The sequence below is a fragment of the Struthio camelus genome, chromosome 2 (assembly GCF_040807025.1).
Source record: "Struthio camelus isolate bStrCam1 chromosome 2, bStrCam1.hap1, whole genome shotgun sequence".
Taxonomy (NCBI): domain Eukaryota; kingdom Metazoa; phylum Chordata; class Aves; order Struthioniformes; family Struthionidae; genus Struthio; species Struthio camelus.
Window position 1 is genome coordinate 101,523,816 of NC_090943.1, and position 19,584 is coordinate 101,543,399.

At 42.0% G+C, this 19,584-nt stretch overlaps 1 protein-coding gene across 1 annotated transcript in view; it reads left to right on the forward strand.

The window, feature by feature from the left end:
- Nucleotides 1–2,031: 2,031 nt before the first annotated feature.
- LOC104146092 (uncharacterized) overlaps nt 2,032–19,584 on the forward strand; it is a 188,829-nt gene continuing 171,276 nt past the window's right edge. Inside the window, exon 1 of the mRNA XM_068931891.1 lies at nt 2,032–2,114. The gene's annotated coding sequence lies outside the window, so the exon portion shown is untranslated. The remainder of the gene's footprint in view (nt 2,115–19,584) is intronic.

Below are 19,584 nucleotides of genomic sequence, written 5' to 3' on the forward strand. Positions count from 1 at the left end.
GGGGACAGCCCCAGAGCTCTGTAATACTCCAACCTGCAATTTAATCTGCTCTTACTGTGGGGTTACTCTTTGTGTTGTCACCTTGATGCTGCTGTGCCCTACGGTCACCTCTGCTCCTAGACGTCAGAGACGAGAAGAGAAGCCATGCTTTGAGTTATGCCTCGGTTTCCTGGAAGCTGCTGATATTCCTTGGCTGACGTGCCTGGTAGCGTCTCCTTTGCCTATCTGCTTTTCCCCACTGCTGTGGTTTGGCTGGCTATATGTGTAAAGGGACTTGCATGCTCCTATGCAACTCTGCTGACACTGGTACACAGAACTATTCTTAGTCCAGTGGCTATATATCTCCTCGTTTGCCTGGGGCATGCTTTTTGTATTTCTTTGCTGTAAAATAGAAACTAACTTGGCCTGAACTAGGAGAAACAGCTCTTTATCTGTGCTTCTGTTGCTGGTGTTTGAAAGCTATAAAGTAGCTAGTAAGTATCAGCTTCTGCATCGCACCTGTAGCTGGAGCAGAACACAGGATGCTGTGAGGAGGAAAATACAGAAATGACTCCATTGCTTCAGATGAAAAAAAGCTGATCTCTGTACTGACCAGGTATGCAAACCGAGGCATTGCATCATTTGTGTGCAATGCCCACTTCTCAGGAGCTAGGTACATGATGAAGTCCTGTACTACTTCCGGCTCCTTTTGGACTGTCTTAAGTTTTCTCACAAACTGCTTTGGTTTTGTGTTATTGTAGCATCTAAACCCTCAGACAGGGGCCAGCAACCTTACGTGATAAGGGCAGTACAAACAGAGCAACATGTATTCCCTAATTCCAGGCATTTTACAGTCCAAGCATTAGAAAAGAGGATACCTCTGAATAAGGATCAAGAGAGGAATAGTAGGGGGAAGATTATGGCCGTATTTTTCAAGACAGTAGTTATGGGCACATTAGTAGCTCAGTCTAGGACTAGATTTTTAACGTGTGTTATAGCAACGGAAGTTTTAGTAATATACTTTTCATATTGTGTCTTTTCTTTTCTGGATTGTACCTAATGTCTACTAGGATATTAAAATCCTTATCTCTTAGGTGAGGTGCTATTTATTTTTTCACTGGCTGATTAAGAACGATACGGAAATTTAGAAAGGGGAATACCAGACTAATGTGTGTCTCTGTTTCTCACTTTCCAAATATTTACTTGAACTGAATAGCTTCCTAAAATTTTTAGTGGATGACATTATCAGAGAGGAATCACAGGTGAGCCGATCCCAGCAGTGTATCACACGTCGTAGTTAAATCCTCGGGGCAAGCTCTGCTGCCACAAACGTCGCCGGGCGTCACTGCTTCCCCTGCGGTGAGGAGCAGGGTTACAGTGACAGAGTGCTGGGAAGGTATCAAAGGTCAGTGAAATATAGAGACTGGTCACAAAGCAGGACAGCCTGGAGCATCTTCTAAGCATGCCCTATCAGCAGCTGCTGGCAATGGAGGGTGGGAGAAAGCAAGTTTTTCTCACACGTGTCTCCTCACATTTGGGAATCCAGTGGGAAAGCACCACCAGGGATTGAACGTCTCCCCCACTGCTGCTCTCCCTACCAGCCAGGTAGGAGGTCAAGGCATCTTCCTGTCTCTGCTGACTCCTCGTGCCAGGTGGAAGGGCATTGCAGGAGCTTTTTCGTCATGAAAAAGCTGCCGCCTCATGATGCAAATGTCTTCTCGCTATCAAACACTCTGGGAGAAATTGCCAATCGTTAATTCATTCTGTTTATTATCCAGATGCACTCTTTAATAACACTGCTATTACATTTATTTCCCAAGTAACAGAAATAATCACTAAAGAGGAAAAAAAGAAAAAGAAAAAGCTTTTTGTCCACATATTTTCCCAGTTTTCCCCCTCTCAGACATGTGGTTTTCTTTGCCGAGGCGTTTGTCAGGCTTGCTTTTGAAGAAGAGCACTGTGGCCCACGGAGAAACCTAAGACTGAAGAGGTTTCTCGTGCCGACGGATTTGCTCTTGCACCTGCCGCATGTGCCAGCAGCCGTCTCGTCAATGGGACCGGGACGTCACCGTCACCATAGAGACGGCCACAAGGATACAGTTTCCAAAGGTGAAGAGAAGCTGGGAATTAGGAAGGTAAGGTTGGGTCTTTCTTTCAACTCTCATGAAGGATTTTAAAATGATGCTGTATTTGAAAGCATTCCCCAGTAGAGGGATGATCTACTGTGTATTTATGCACGTGTATATGTGTGTGTGTGTATATATATATTTAAAAATGCATGTACATATTAATATACATATATATGTATATATGCACTGTTTCAGGTAGACATGTTCATGAAAACCAAACAGTTCTTTTAAAGAACTTGCTGATGTTCTGTTTGTTCTTCAATTAATGTCTTTTACAGATGGTATAAAACAAGACTTGAGCTCTGTTTAAATTGTATTTTAAGAAACCATAAAATACTGACTGCCTCAAGATTTTATCTGTTTTGCACAGAAGCTGAGTGAGCTGTATGCTTTGTAAATTATCTTTGTATGCTTCTGCCCCTTTTCATGATCTTCTGCCATGCTTTAGCAGTGATATGGATGTAAAGCAATGGTGAATGTTGACAGGCAAGATAGGGATCAACTGTGAGTCATTGTTTAAGCATACGGGACTTTTAAAGACTGGGCTTATATTGGTCCAGAACCGCTTGCAAATAATCTGTCTCTGCCCACTGCTGCATCAGCAGACAAAACTGCCTCTCCGGATGGCTTCCCCCATCTCTTACAGATATAACTTCTTTTCAGTGGTGCATGGACTTGTTTAAAGATGCAGTTAGCAAATGTATAATCCCCCAGCAAGTTTCTGACTCCAAATCACTGTTTTTCATATCTTCAAAAGAAATGGTAACTTTACGGCTGTGGCTCTGTGGGGTGGGAGGCAGTGGTGGGGAGGAGTCCATTTGACAAAGCAACGGATGAATTAGTAATGAATAACTTGGGAGAAGTGAACTGCTGCAGCAAAGGTGGTAGAAGACTCATAGAGCCTGATAAAGACCTTGACTGCAGTGTTGTACAGAGCAGGCTGCTACCGAGGTGGATGAGCCTATCTTGCTCCTCTGATCTAAGGCCAGGGTGGCCAGGAGCAGCCCCAGAGCCCTCCTGATCTCTGCGTGGCTGCCGCAGCTCTAGCTGGGAGTAGCCAGAGCACAGCAGGTTTTTAACCGTGACACACTCTCTGCCTTGACAGCTGGAGGAAGTTTGGCATGGGAGCCAAATCTATGGGCTTTGTGTCAGCTTTGGGGTATCTTTCACATTTTGGGAATTCCCCACGAGGGAGGTACCACTGCAGCTGGAGCAGAGCTCAACCCCTGGGGCTGGCCACTCTGAGAGAGGCTTTTGGCAAGGATATGTGTTTTTTGCTATTTCTGGGTCTCTTTGATTTTATAAATAACTAAATGACAAGTAAAATTTCAGTATTTACCCCATGGCTGAATTTTCCTTGGGGGTGTTTGCATGTGTGCGTAATATCATTTGTATTTATTATTCCTACTGCTGTCGTCACTAGCACATTTCCTACAAACAGAACAAAAGGCACCTACCCTTTTAGCAAGCTTACAGTCCAACCACTGCGTACAGTAAAAGACAGAGGATACAGAGAGAGATCCTGGGGGGCTCAAGGAAACCCTGAGATAATATTGGTTGGGCTGCTGTTGTCAGACCCCTCCTCTGAACCATTGTAATATGTGTATGTTTGCTGCTAATAAAAGAGGTAGTTTGGGTGTATCTGAAGAAAAAAAAATCTCTATTTACATGCAGCTGGGGTTTGCATTTTTGGGGGTGCTGTTGTTGGGACATGCAGCTAGCTGGCTGACTGGCTGATTGTATCTGATGACTACTGCAGGATTTTGTCTACCTAGACTTTACTCATTCACCTTGACTTCTGTTTCAAGAACCCTCTGACCAAATTGATTGTTGGTATCAGTATGAAAATCTGTGTTGGTGAGCTTTTAGCTTTGACTCACTTTTTGGGATCAGCCCCCGTCTCAGTTACTCTCTCCTCATTAATCATTTGTTCATGCTTTTTAAGGAGAACAGAAGCTGCAATTACATAGGATTCGGAGTTCATCCAGTTCAGATCCTGTCTCCTGTGGTGATGATCTCCACTTGTTTCAGAGAGAAGAGAAAGAAATTCTGCATTAGGCAGAAAGGAGTTAATCTGCAGTTCTTCCTAAGCTTTGATAGAAATTATGCTTTAGTATTTCTTTAATTTTTAAAAAAATATTTTTATTAATGTAACAAATGAATATTCCTATTTGTGTAATTATCCTATCCTTTTTGGAATTCTGTTAGACTATTTGTCTTCATGACATGCTTTGTCAAGTGATTCTCCACTTTAACTTCTCACAGAAAGGATTTCTTTTTAATTTTTGACTTTTCCCATTGCCACTTTGTTAAATATCATCTGACTCTTGCATTATGAGACAAGCAAATGCAGAATCCTGTTGATGTTTAAGCCTGGGCTGTCCACTGTTTTGCATACTTACTGCTTTCTTAAGCTTTTGATCCTTTGATAAACTTTTTGATCCTTTTCACGTGTGATGTTTCCCTCTGCAGTTCTCACGGCTGAAGACACTTAAACTTTTTGTGTTTTTCAGTATGTGGAATTTACTGTAGTAGGAAACAAAAGAGCAACTGAAAGTTTAGAAGTTTAACAGTTCTCTGAGAACATGACTACCAATGGAAATTATTAGGAGGCTAGCTGTCTCACCTGTCTTACCTATATTATCTGGGGGATCAGGTCTGAAAGACCGTACTGATGCCGATGCCGTTTTTGGATCACTGTAGGGCTCAACAGCAGCCCAGCCTAGAGCTCTCCTCCTTCTGGTACATTACATCGTTGCTCCTCTGCCAGCGGGGCTTCTTCACTACCACTCACTCTGGTTGCTCACCTCTAAAATCAGCTCTTACCATATAATATGTAGGCTTTTTCTGCTGGGGGGAGGAGGGAGCAACACCTATTCCAACAAGTGCCTTTCCTCCCCACCCACCTTTTTTATTAGGGGAGGTGTAATTCCTCTTTCTCACTACACTTGACCATCTAGGTAACATGATCAAGGCCTGTATCTGGATGCTGTGCTATAATAAGAGTTGCTTTCTTCCTGAGTGCAGCAGCAGTACTTATTTGTACCCATTTTATGCCATAGTATATCAAACGGTACAAGAGATAAAGCAACTTCAGCTACATTCCTTCCGTCGTTGTTCTGTGGTATTGCCATGTCTTGGTGAGATTTCCTGGGGTTTTCTTTGGCTCAGGCTATTAAGTTAGACCGCAATTGGCTATTTCTTTTTGTTTTGAGGATAAGAGAGTATTTATGTGAAGACATGCTATTGTGGTTGTTGCCATGTAGATAACTTATCAATTTCTTTTGAAAATATAAGCCAAAGAGGGTGAAAAAGTGATGCAGGGCATGATTTCAGAACACAGAGTTGGTTAGTACTTGCTGAAAACATCTTTGGCCATAACGATCACTGCCCAAAGGTAAGTAACGCTTTCTTTCTACGCACTTTCACTCACGAGTTTTATGCTTGGGTTTTGCAAATTGCTTCTAAGTTCAGATTTTTATCTTTCAAGTGACCTTCAAGATACTTAGAGTCTGTTTATTTTTACTTACATTCATCGTGTATAGGAGGATGAATGAGATAAAAAAGCTGTTCTGAATGCCCAGTGTTGTAATGAGGGTATATAAACCTCTTTTACATGAAGCAGTGGACTTCAGGGAGGGTTTCTCAGACTGTGGACTGAGCTGTTGACCTTCCCCTCAGGCTGGGCTCCAGTCAGTGAGGATAAATTTGTAGGCAATCCAGTCAGGATTTTTCCATGCTGTAAGGGAATAATAAGGAGCTCCAAGCTCTGAAAAGATGACTCAGTGCTGCTGGTGCTGAGTTAGACCTATCACTGTACCCATTGCCGAGGCACGCAGTCCACACCCAATTTCATCCTCTGCCCACACAAATGTGTCATCTATCTGTGCATGACTGAAGTGTTCATATCGGAAACATCCAGCTGCCAAAATTATCAGCAAATTTTGTAAAAAGTTATTATCTTCCTCTGACATTTCAAATATTTTTCTCCTTTGTGTTCTTTCTGTCCCCCACTTTAGATCTGTTAAATTTTCTAAGGGATCGTGCTGTGCGTGTAGGTATGTTTGGGAGAACTGTATTTGGAAAGCTGTTTGTGAACTATGTCAACCTAAGAATACTTGTGGGAGGGAGCCACTGAGCTAAAATAACGTATAAAATAGAAATGGATCTTTATTTTTGATGAAATGTTGTCTCTTAATGCTAAGTAGTGCATCTAAAATATAATCTGGATTAGTGGAATTGATAAAGGCGTATGCTCTTCATTTGCATGAATAGTCCAGGGTTAAAAAGTGGCCTTATCTGGCATCCTATTTCATATGCAAGTCATACTGGAATCAGTTTAATTTAGTTCTATGAAATTTAGCACTGTGAAATTCATTTACCATCACAACACTGTGTAAAAGAGGCTGTGAATTCATTCAACTACTAGGAAAAAGTGACTTTCTAATCTAAAGGGATGTGAACATATGTATTTTATGGTTGTATATTACACTTCCAGATGTAGCAGAGATCAGGCCCTCGCAGGACCTAGACCAGGATTTGTGTGCATATGGGTGTGTGCGCATGCATGTCTCGGAGATTAGAAACTCTAAGCAACACTGCCGTGCGGTGTCCTAGGTCTTTTTTGAAATTGCAAGGCCTCAAGTCATCTTTCAGAGCAGTGGAGATCGGGAGTTTCCTTAGGCAAAGTGTAATCGGACTTTGTCTCAAACCAAAGGCAAAAGCCAAGTTATGGCTCGTGAGAACAGGATAGTTTCCAAGCCACCCTCAACAGAAGGAACAGAGGATACATGGTCTCCTGGTCTGGGAGAGCTGCTCTAGGTGCTGCTGATAGACCTGTCGCTTCTTAATGCTAAGCAACCTGTTACCCGTAATGAGCTGGAGGAAACAGATTTCTCTTGCAGAGCTGGGGAAAAAAGGGACTAGAAACAGAGGGAAAATTAGTTTCCCTAGTCTTCTGCCCCCTCAGAGGATGGGAGGATTCGTGTCTTCTGAGGCAAGGATAGATGGAGATGTGGTAGATTAAGGAAAAGTTTTAGAGCTGCTATCATGAAACTTTTCTTTGTTCACTTTGTTTTGACCTACAGCCTCGAAAATGACCAACATAATGGGTTTGCAGTGAAGATCTGGGGAAAAAAACCCTTCTGTGAACTGAAACCAGCAGGTTTCACAGAGTCCTAGTTATAAACCTAGTCACAGGTGAGTCACATCCTGCCTTACCTGGCATTGCACAAATGATCCAGAGAAGACGATGTGGTGTGACTCCTCTATAGTAATTTAAATGAGAAGGATATTTGCTGGCATGCATTTCTCAACATGTGGTACAGCAAAATACTTTTCTGCAGATCTGTCAGCAAAGGCTGGCAGAACAAAGGAGGCATAGGCATTAATCTGGAATAATGGACAAGAGGTGGCAGGAAGAGCTGAGAGGATTCAAGTCTTGTGACTTGTGACAATTTTTACTGGAAAGCCAGGAGCACAAGTTTGACTTGTTCCCAAAGGAGTCTAAATTATTTGGCTAGAATTTGGCTAATACCGTAAGTGGCTTACGGTATTAATGGCTGTAATACAAAGGAGAAGGGGAAGATCTTTATCAGTAATTTTTGCCTCAGTTTTATTTAGCTTTTCTATATAAAAATATCTAAATATAACTATGTGAGCGCATGCCAGGCTGTGTTTTTAGTATCTGAGTTATTAAGATACTGTTACATGGGACCAGGAACAAGTAGAAGTGAAGAATTTTAATTCCACATCTCCAAATGCAAATGAGGGTTTGGTTCAACACAGCGTGCAGCGTTGGCTGGAGGGTTCTCGTCCGGGACTAATGCCATCAGACCTGTGACGTTTGGGGTCTGAAGTACAATTTCTTTGGGTAACGGTTGTAGGGAGAAACTACATTAAAAAAGTTTCCCCCAGAAATTGGAGACTATCCCCTACTAGCATTAGATGTTGCAGTTCTACTAAAAGGTGTGGGCAACTACTTAGAGTGGCTGAAGATGTGGCACAAGATCACTGTCAACATCCACTGTTTTCCTCCCTTCATCTACTGTTGCTTTATGTAAGAACAGGCAAATTCACTGTTGATACGAAGCTCTATCTGATTGGGTTTCATGTAGCCTCCTTTTCTCCGTATCCAAGATCATGGCAACCTATTTCTCACCCACACCTGATTTCTCAATTTCCTCTGCTTCTCCTTTCAAGTTTTCAAAAGATAGCACGTGCTACATAAAGCATCTGCTAGTGTTTAGTAACTTTCTGCACCTGTAGTTCTATCGGTTTAGGACACTGGAATAGGTTTTCCTCACTCTGGCATGTTAAGATACAAACTGTGCCCCTGGGCTGAGCGCCGAAAAGTTATTCAGTAGCACCAATTGCAAACAGTGTGAAGGAAGCTGCTCTCAAAGCGTCTTGTCAGCATCAAGGCTGAACATTAATGGACTGAGCTGAAGCAAATTCTTTGACGCCCTGATATGAAACCAGCCTGTTCCTGTTGTCTGAGTGCCAAAGGAAGCTGTTTCTTAGTTGATGAATAAAGTAGGAAGTGTAAACTTTACATTGAGACTTATGCAATTACGTTGCAGGTTTTCAGGAGAAAGGGGGTTCTATGTTTCTAGTCAGCTTGCACCCAGATGTCAGCATGCAGATTGGGATTTCTTTTTGAAGAATGCCATGCAGGTTCTCTGTTGGTTAAAACTGAAGCAAAAGAGTTGTGTTTTCCTGAAACTTTTCAGATTATTTCCCTCCCCTGCCTCCTATATCACTTGTAAAATGCCTTTTTTTTTAAAAACCTGGAATAAGACTTGTGGTGGGAGAAAAGATCCCCTTTTCCCACCAGGGCCCTTGCAGTGGAAGACTCCCAGTGTCAGTGCCAGGCCCTGCTTCTCATGTCTGTTAAGTTCAGTGGGGCCAATCTCTGCCAGCCCTGTGCTGTCTCTGAGCAGGGGCAGAGCGTCGTGGCCCTTCCTGAGCTGCCAAAGCAGCTTCTCCATGGTGCTGACCTAGCTAATGAGAAGGTTTGGTGCACAGCACATTTTCTCAATTGCAATTTGGAAATCTGCTCTCTGGTTCAGACAGGGTGTAATACAAGAGATGACGTGGGACCCTTGGCCTGGCTGGTGTACCTCAGCCTTCCCTAATGCCTGTCCTGCCCACCAATCCCATATTTTTCTGGGCAGTCTAAATTCCAGTTTGCACAACGAAACTGTCTGCTTATATGCCCTGCTGTGTTCGATCTCTAACAACTTGGTGTCATTCGTGGACATCTTGTGTTTTAATTCTCCCCTACCTTTTACAAAGTAGGAAGGGGAGGCTCTGGATTTTTATCTTTTCTTCTATAGTTTTTGCCTGGAGACTTGACCAAAATTACTAAAGAAACTTGAAGTTGCGCCAAGAATTGAACCTAAATTTTTGAGTCCAAGTAGAACAACTTTAACCTGGACTCCTTTGCACAAAAAAAAAAAAAATTGCTTTTGAAACACTGAGTAACTGAGTGTGCTTTGTTGTGGGTTATGGGGTGTAGTGAATCTGGATCCATCTTTTTGTTAAGGTGAACCCATCTTTTAATTCAATATTAAAGATTACAGCACAGTTATAGCTCTCATAACAGGACAAAATAACGCTCTTGAAAAATATTACTCTTATTGTTTTTGCAGATGGCATAATCAAGAGGACTCTTAGTCCTGTTCCACTGTTTGTTGTTTTAGTGTGCTGTTATTGTACGTGGCCAATGGAAAAATGGAATTAATACAGTGAAGCATCATTGTTAACAACATGAAGATACCACCTTAAAGACTCAGCGCACTTTTCTTCCATCCAAAAGTGTGGACTGCAAAATCTCTAGCTTAGTACCATAGATAGTTCTAGTTTACTGGCATTAAACAATGTATTTAAGGCAAGAATAACATACTAGAAAGTTTATAGCATGCTGCTGAGGCCTAGTACTTGCATGATATTTGTGACCATCTCAGACACATTGGTAGGGCATGTTATAAGGGAAAAGAGAAAGCCCTCCCGAATTAAAAGCAAGCTTTATAATGACCCGTCTTCCTTCTTAGTCTTATGAGCTGAACATCCAAAATCTGTTCATCTGATGCAAGTAAGCGGCTGAATGAACTGTGTACAACTGGGCAGGTAGAGGATATAGACTCCATGACCATAGTCCTGCAATGAGGCTATTGTGGAGGGCTTTTGGGATCTTGTGTAGTCTTACTGGATTTTGCTTGGGGAGTGGCTTGCCCGCACACAACTCACTGCAGCATCAACTCCTGTGATGAGTTATGTCTTGTTTTGCTTTCCTTGGTCTTAATTAACTCAAATACCTGACAAACAGTTGCAAGAAAACATTATATGAAAGATTCATTGGCATCACTGTTTCAGCAGAGAGATGAAGATATTTCCTAATCCAGCTCTCTAGTTCTCTGGGAGCATCTCCAAAAACTCTTGGAAGACTTAAGATTTGACATTCTTAATTCAGATATAAAAACAAGGCAAAAAAAATCTTTTAGGTATTCTTTGTGCATCAGGAGGAAGCAGAATAGGGCAAACACCTTTCTTTTTGCCATGAAGATCATGTCTAGAGAAAAGACCAAGTGTTCAAAGTAACTAAGCAAAGGCTTCACCTATATGCAAATCAGTAATTTTATACTCAGATGTCATTCAGGAGACTGAAGTGAAAAATAGAGAAGAAATAATGTATCCATTTGGAGACAAACAGCCATCTGGGATACAGCTGCCGTTTGCTATACAGTAAGTTTTAGCTAGGAAGAGAACATCAGTGAGCCAGAGCCTGGCAAGGGCGTTCTAAGTTATATATACTACGTTTTTGCAGTATGCTACTACCTTCTTTCTATGAGGCTTGAAGCACAGAGGAAAACATGAAGGTGGGCCAGTTGGAGCTAAAGATGTGCTGAAGGTCACTTCTAAGTCCTTAGGAAATCAGTCAGTTTTTACGCGAAAAGTTTAGTATAATGATTAGTGATCCGGAGGCATACAAGCTCCCTAGATCCAGAATACAAATAGATTCCAGACCTGTGGAGGAAGAAACCACTCTAACATCAGGCAGCTGTGGTACTAAGACTGCCTCTCAACAACTCATCCTTTGTACAAGCCACTGAGCAGGAGGTAAGCTTGCCTGCAGACTAGAATTTCAGAATTTTAACACCAATTCCCTGGTGATGATGCCAGGGAATCTGACGGGCTGCCCTCTTCCCATCTCCACCTTCGTAACACTACACATGGGAAGATCCTACAGAGCGTATAAACCAGGGCATGATGCTTTTGTGTTGTGCTACTTTGTCCTAACTTGTTCCCATGGATAGGAAGGGGAGCATGAAGGAGGTTAATTCTGTCTCGCTGCTGACGTGTGTATGCTTCCGGCATATTGCATGTTAGGGTAGCACTGTGCGGACTCATACCGTCACTTGCATGTGGATCAAGGCTATGATTACCACTTCAACAACTTCCTGGAGTCTGAGAGCAAGACTGAATTTATGAGAGTATAACATGACTTTAAGCAAATACTTGTTGGTAGTTGGTGTTAGCTGTTTGGAAGGTGAACTGGCTATACAGAGAAGGAAGTAAAACAGAAATGACTGTGTTTAGTATTTTCAGTCATCCTGAGAAAAACCCACAAGAAAATCCATGTTTATTTTAGTTCACAGGATAAATGATGCTTGTCAGTTGCCTGTTCACCTAAGACACGCTCCTGTATGAGTTTTAGCACTTTACAAAGAGTTGCTTCTGCGGTTCCTATCGGCTTCTCTGAATTTCCTGAGATTTTTGGTCTTCCTTAAGTTTTGAACAGGAATTCTGTAATATTGACAACCTGCGCTAAAATTTTTCAAAACTAATCTTTGTCTTCTCATCAATGCCTTATTTGCGTTCTGCGTAGCATCCCGCGCAGGCTACGGCGGGGTGGTCTGGAATGGCAAAGTTCGTCTCTTCTGAGAAGCTGTTGAAAGTTACAACTGCTCAGCTGAGTTTCAGTAACTACCAGGGTCCAATCTCCCACTCCTTGGCCGACGTGTAGTAAACCAGGCCAGCATAGCTTTCACTTCATAAGCGGGAGCAGTATTGAAAGACCACTGGTAAGAATCTGTTGATTATAATTTTTGGATTCGGTTAAATAGCTAAGCCCCATATCAGTTACACAAGCGAGTCATGGTAACAAGAAAGTGCATGTTACCTTGCATTATATCAGCACCCTATTTAAGTCTGTGTTGCTCTTAGCATTTGCATGAGGAAGGCCTCTGCTTTGTACAGTAAGAATGAACTCGGGTTGAAATGTCAGATGCAAAAGAGCTCACTGTGTGAGCTCTCTTAAAGCCACTTCAGTGCTCTTAGTTTTTTAAAGAACAACTGGTCAGCTGTTTCTGAAACTGCTCTTACCTTCACCACAGTAAATGAGAAATAACACTTGCAAGTCAGTGAAATTATGCCAATGTGAAACTGCTGAAAATGTTAGAATGAGAACCTTCAGTCCTTAATCTGGTATTTGGGGGGAGTGAGGAGAAACGATGAGGAATAGAAATAATGCAAGTGTAAACACGCCTTTCTGGTTCTGTAGAAATTCTTAAACATTCTCTTTCTAATGAGCATGCTCGGCAAACACTCTTAGTTGGGAGTAAGTTTGTGTATTAGTCCACTGTATTCAATGGAGTAAGTCATGCAAGTAAAGAGGAGTGTGTACATAAGTGTTTGTCAGGATTGGGACCTATCTAGTTACACAGTACACTGGGCTGCTTCCTTTTCAGTTATTTTCTTCCACTTGTTACATAATATGTTTTTCAAAATAGAGAGTAATTATATAATCATCCAAATTAGTCACTCTAGGGGGGTATGTAAGAATATCCTCTGTACTTTAAGAAACAAAACCAAATCCTAAATAGACGATGAGCCTGTAGATTGCAGTATCTTAAATGACAGGCTTTGTAGAGCTCTTCCTAAAAACTTTTAAGACTTTTGTAATAGTGAATGATACAGTATTAAAAGCTATTTTTAGATGGAGCTAGGGGTGTGACCCAAGCTAGCAAAAGCTAAGAAAGCCAAAACACACTTATTCTCCAACAAAGCAAGTAGCGCTGGGGAAGCAGCTTCTTCTGGCTCAGCTTATCTGCTTCCCAAGTGATACTGGCCCATCCTGGGAGGCTACTGCAATTCTGATTCATCCTTAAAGCCTTGAAAGACTTCACTGATACCTAAGCCTTTTGCTTACTCTTTATAAAACGGCAAACCTACTGCCTTACCGTTTACTTCGAGGCCACCCCAGTCTGAATCTGAGCGAGTAGCCCAGGGGCAGGGCAGACTGTCCCCCATCCCTGCTGCATAGGCATCCAGCAGGGCTGCAGCTAGTGGGTGCTTTGTGGGGAGTGAGGAAATGCCTTGCTTGGGGAGCAAATGGCACCTGAGTGCATGAGAAGGGAGCAGGGCTGCCCCGTTCCTCCTCGGACAGAGGAAAGGTGAGGGGAGGACATGCTATGCACAGGTGTCCTTGCCTGAGGCTGGTGGGTCTGTGGGCTGTGCTGCTGGGCAAGGTAGCATCTCCATTGTCAAAATTCTTTACATGCTCTCTTGTCTATATCCTCAAGTCACTGTAACATACTTACCTTAGCAATCTTTTCCCCCTTAAAAAAAATGATGATAGCTATTACAATACGGAAGAGCTAGTAGATTTTATTCTAGATCTCTTGTCAATCAGTATAATTTCTTATTTTGTTCTGATGATAGAGGAACAGGACCGTTTTCATATCCTTAGTTAACAGGGCTAGCAGTAAACTCTAATGTTGTTAAGGGCGCAGTTTCTTCAGGGTAGGTTTTCTCTGATGGAAAAGCTCACTTAAGGATCTCCTTTTTTTCCTTGCTGGCGTTTCTCGTGCCCTTGTTGTGGTGGTGCAGTCATGTGCAGGACTGCAAAGGCAAATAATAACAAGGCAAAGATTTTTTGGGAATGGTTATTTTTAACCCAGTTCAGCTCTACAGCTACATCAGCACAATGAGCATGTAGTGAACGGCAGCCTGGGGGTAGGATAAGGGCTTGAGAAGGGAAGGAGGCAGGGGCTTACTGAGTTGCTTCGTCACCGAGGATTGCTTGCTAAGTCTTTCACTTGATCAGATGATAGGGATGCCACATGGGGGGCATCTCATTTTTACAGCTTCTCCATTGGTTAGAAGCATTGGTTAGAAGTTGCTTCAGCTTGCTTATAAATGCAGTCTACCCTAAAATGCATGAATTTCGATGAGGTCGTTTTTGATTGTTCTTTGCCTATGGAAGGTCTCACAATGACTGTTTTTCACTTGTAATATATGAAACATTACTAGCATTTATTTCAAAGGGTGTTTTGGTTCAAGACTTCAAATCCCAGAGTCAGAATTCCAATTGCTAGCTTTTGGGTTGGAGCACAGAAACTTAGCAAATATCCAGGCTGACCAGAGGGTACTCAGTTTAAAATATGCCAAGCATGACTTGAGTTTTCCTGTTTCTATTGGTTGAAGACTGATGGAAAGAGTTATAGACTGTTTAGGCTGTATGTTCCTAGGTTTTATCAGCAAACTGGATCTTAACAACCAAGCTGCAGCTCTGTTTACTTACTAATCAAAATATATCTTTACACAATACCTTGTCTAATTTGTAGTATGCAAACATTGCTTTTAAGTTCCTCTCTACTTTGTGTGTCTTTCTCAGTTATAGACATCGCTACCTCAGTTTCCCTTCATTTGTGCTCAGTGTTTATGTCTTGTTAACAGATACCTGACAGAAGAATGCACTCACTGGGTTGAATATGTTGATATATATGAATAGTCAATGTCAGCTGGAATACAGAACAAAATAAGGGGGAGTATTATGAATGTGTAAACAAATAGCCTACGTTGTTTCATGTTGACACGTATATGACACTAATCCAGAAACTCATGCTAGAGGCAAGTGAAATACATTTTGAACCACTAGAGGTATTCCTTCTGGGATAACTCATATGGTATGATTTCTGTCTCTTTGCTTTCAGTCAAACTCTACTGATCTATTAACAACAGTATTGATATCTAAGGTGGTATATGTGTGGGAGTCACTACAAGATGCGTTTTCTTGTATTTTTCAGTGTCTCCTTGCTTGTATTTTTGCTTGATTCAGAGAAGAGAAGAGGTAGACCAAAAAACTCTTTAATACTATAGTTTTATACATCTATTTAAAATTTTAGCCTATGGCAGCAAAATCACCTTCTCCCTAGCACAGATTGTATGTGCTGTCTGCAATGAAACTTTCCTGGAAAATGAAGCTCCAGTAATCACAGGTTCATTCCCTAAAGTGTAGAGTGCGTAAAATTAATTTCTGTGTGTTTGGCTTTTCTTTACAGTGGTAGTAGCTGAAAACAGAGAAGGAGTAGTAGAAGTTCATGAGGAAGCCCTACAATCCATGGCTAATGCAGACTAATTACTCCCTGAAAGTAACCTTTTTGAAAAAAGTTGGAGCTGTTGCTACTGAAAAGTTTGCAGGCATGTTTCACAGATAGTAAATGTTCTCTATCTATGCAGCCTTTTATTTACCTTTTCATATGGCAGCCCCTTAGTAGTAGTATATTTATCATGCACAATCAAAATCATTCATTGATTCAGCAGTCTCTAATGCATATACATATTTTAGGATTTGATGTACAGCTCAGTACTTTTATTGGTGTGCTGCTTTAGTTTGGAGGCCATATTGTTTAAAAATTGCATAGTGCAAAAGCTTCTCGTAGAGAAGATAACTTTTTTCACTGTATGTAGACTGGATATGGACTGGGACGTAAGCGGGAAGGAAAAGGCAAGAACAGTGGTGATTTTTGAGGTTCCTGGTACCAGGAAGTTGCATCCAGGGGGGTCAGTGGAAATGCACCGTGGCTGGTAGTGTCAAGGAGAAAATGCGGAACGTTAGCGAAGTCTGTTAAGTGCCCGCGTGCACGTTAGGAGTAGAGTGCCGTGGGCAGCAGAATGAGGATATGATATCGTAATGGCAACTGCTGAGAGCGTAGAGCAGTGGTATTTGCAAGAATTCCCTATACATACACACCACGTAGGCACCGCCCAGTCCGTCCTCCTAGAAGCTAGCAGTGGAGAAGCTGAGACGTGAGACAGGACACTGGGACCTCTCTCTCACTGACAGGACGCAGAGAGCTCTGAGATGCAGACAACGGAGAGCGAAGGCATGGGACCGTGCGGGTGAGATCAACCTGCGCTGACACATGGCTACATGGTGCTTGTGTGGCAAGCAGACTTTGCGAGGAAAGTAGCCTCATTGCATAACTTGATTTGAGGTATAAGTTTTCTTTACCTTTTATTATTTTTGGTCTATCTTCAGGAGGTAAAAAGTGATGGAGAGAAATGGTCTGGGTCCACGAGCAGGGTAAATGCTAAGCAGTGGTGTGGGAGAAGCAGGAACGCTGTAATTTAAAAAAATCCCGCAGCAGGAAGTAGTGGTAGCAAAGCACCGATGGCTGGGTGTACTCTCAGAAAAGGCTGGAAAACAGCAGAACACAGCATGCTCTATAAACCAGCATAACTGGTTAATGTAAGCTACTGTTTAGTTGTTTCATTGCTCCCTGCCAGGTGAATATTATTGTGTCTGTTTTGCAAGTGGAAACTTGAAGGGAGGAGAGGCTTAGATTTGACCACAACCACAGTGTTTTCCTTCCTGTTTCTTACTGTTGGCCCTTTGCTCAGTCCCCTTCATGGTGCTGCCTGCTACCATGGTGCCTGGAGCCGCTTCTAAGCCATGCGGTGAGCAGCTGTGCCAGAGAGGAGCCTGGTAAGCAAAGCTGGTTGTGAGGTTGTGGTGACATCTGGAATACTTTCCATCATGGCTGGAGTTGGATTTGGGCTTCCCTGTGTGCTGACTGTCCAGTGGTGGCAGCTAAAAATTTCATTACTCTCAAAGACTAGCTCTGGAAGTCCATAAGGAAACAACAGCATGTAGACCAAAGTCTACAATAGCGTGATGAGTGACTGTGTTTATGTGGCTGTTTCCATTCAGTGGGAAATGGGAATGTAGGAACAAAGACACCAAAAAGAGAAACTGGTTTGGTATTTCCCATTTCTATGGGAAACGCTGTTAAGATGTAGCAGCATGTGCCAGCCTATTTCATCCATTGTCTCACACCTTTGTAGACATAAAAATCATTTTATTTGTCTACTTTTTCAAGCACATAGAAAAGGGCTAAGAACATTGTAACTTATCAAGCAAAGTCAATAAAAATGAGCTTAATTTTAAGCATGTTAATGCTTTCTAATAAAAGCATATTTGCAGTAAACTCTTTTTAATCAAAAAAAGAGAGAAAGGAAATTTATTGTGGTTCAAACAGGAACAGCAAAAAGGAGGAACCTAAATGAACCACAGACAATAAAAGCTTGAAATGTTTTTTCTCCTTTTAAAGGTAGAATCCTAGGAAGGTGCCGGCAGAAAGGAAGTCGTTATTAGAAGGAAGAACTGATAAAAATGTAAGCTGTAAATTAAACATTTTCATCCACGGTCAACATCTGCTCTTTACAGAGGAGCCAGAAATGCAGCAATAGGGACTCTCTCAAAGCCACAGAAGTGCTGGAAATCCAAAGCCTGAATGGAAAGGTGTGGAGACGCATCTTAATTTAAAGGATGTGATTGACCAAACTAGGCAAGTAAAGGCAAGGCTATATACATACTGAGTTCAGTGGGGGCATTTAGATGATTAGTGTCTTAGCATTGTTTTTTTTTTTAGAGTTCAGTAACTTCCTTTATTTGAGTTTTCTGGGGAATATTTTTTGCTTGTTTGGGTGGGGGAGTTTTTTGTTGTTTTTTTAAATGAACATGATACAAAGATTACCTTTTTTTTTTTTAAAGCCAATCAGGCAGCACATCCAACACAGTATTAACTGATGTTAACAGAGGCCTAACAACCCCAGCAACCTATTGTCTTTAGCAGGATAACAGCTGATTCATGAGCATGAATTTGGCTTGCAGTTCTGAAAGAGTAAACCAAAAAAATTACAACTTGATTTTTAAAACATGTTTCAGTCAATCGAAACCAACATAAATTTATTATTTTAAGTCCTGCCAGATATTTTACTCTATCTGATACAATTTTTTGCATGAGGTAGCGGTGGGCTTTAGTTATTTCTGTTTAATCACGTTTGTAGTAAAATGACAAATCAAAATAAAAATCACTTAGAAAATATTAAGCTGAAAACTTCTACTTACTTAAATCTTTAATCTCCCAATTATGCTATTTTTTCCCCACAACAAGATATGTGAAACACTTGAGCTTTTTTTAATGAAAATAATCTATTTTTTAATCCAAAAATACATCTTATAGCACCAAAACTTCATCAGCTGGCTCCTCTCAACAGTCAGATTTGGGAGAGATCAAAACAGCAGATCTTTCTACTGAAGCGGGCCAACGTTACTTCCTCTAGTTGATACTTTATACTATAGTGATCTACTGGGAATCACTTGGGCTGTAGGGACAGCCTGTACACAATAAGGCTTTGCAAACAGAGCCATAAAACTGACTGTTCTTGCTGGGCTGGCCTGAAATGAAATAGCAATGCTTGTTTGTGGCCACATGAGCAGCATCCCCTTGAAGGTCTCCCGAGCACTTGGGCACATGCACAGGGGCTGTGGGAGCAGCGCTGGCCACGGCGCGTGCACTGGTACCCATTGAGAGCAGTAAGGCAACAGGCTGTCCTAACAGCGGCTGCCCTCAGTTCTCTCCCACCTTAACCTGGTGCACAACTTATCTCACACTAAGAAGCAGTGTTGTGGGATCCCGGTACTAGAATATTGGCAGAAACAGGTGAGTAAATGATAACCCTAACAACCTACTTGCAGTTCCCGTTGGACTCACTCGTAAATACCAGCCAGCCAGCAATGGTCTTTAAAAAGTGTTCCTTGAGGGAAAATTGTACCTCTGGTGAAGGGAATCCATCAGTCACTTAAATTCAGCAGAGTTGACTTTTGGAGCCATAAGCTAAGGGCTTATCCTTCTTTAATCACCAACTTTGGGATCAGGTCCCCCAAAGTAATCTCAGTATAATTTTCTCTAAAAGGGAAAATTATATAAATGGATCCTGATATCGTGCCATTGGACTCAAAACTAGTTATCCACTGCATTCAGTGGAAGCACGATCAGGTTAGAGCGACAGCTGAAAAAGTGGTGGAGATGCTGCCTGGGCCTGGAAACCCATCCTGTGTTTTGGAACTGGGACTCTGGGGTCCTGTTTCCAGAGACATACAATGACTAGATATGTGACCTTAGGCTACCTGTGAGACTTTGTTTTAAATGTCACAGAGCACCATGGAGCCGAGGAATTTCGGCCCCGTTTCTACAGCAGCCACGGGATATTGTGCAGGGGCTGTTCAGGCAGAAGCGGCTGCAGGAATAGCAGAATCCCCTGGAACTGCAACGCCCTTAAGAACAGCAATGACCTTGGCACTCAGAGGAGGGCGCCCAAATCGAGGAGAGATGGCAAAGGTCAG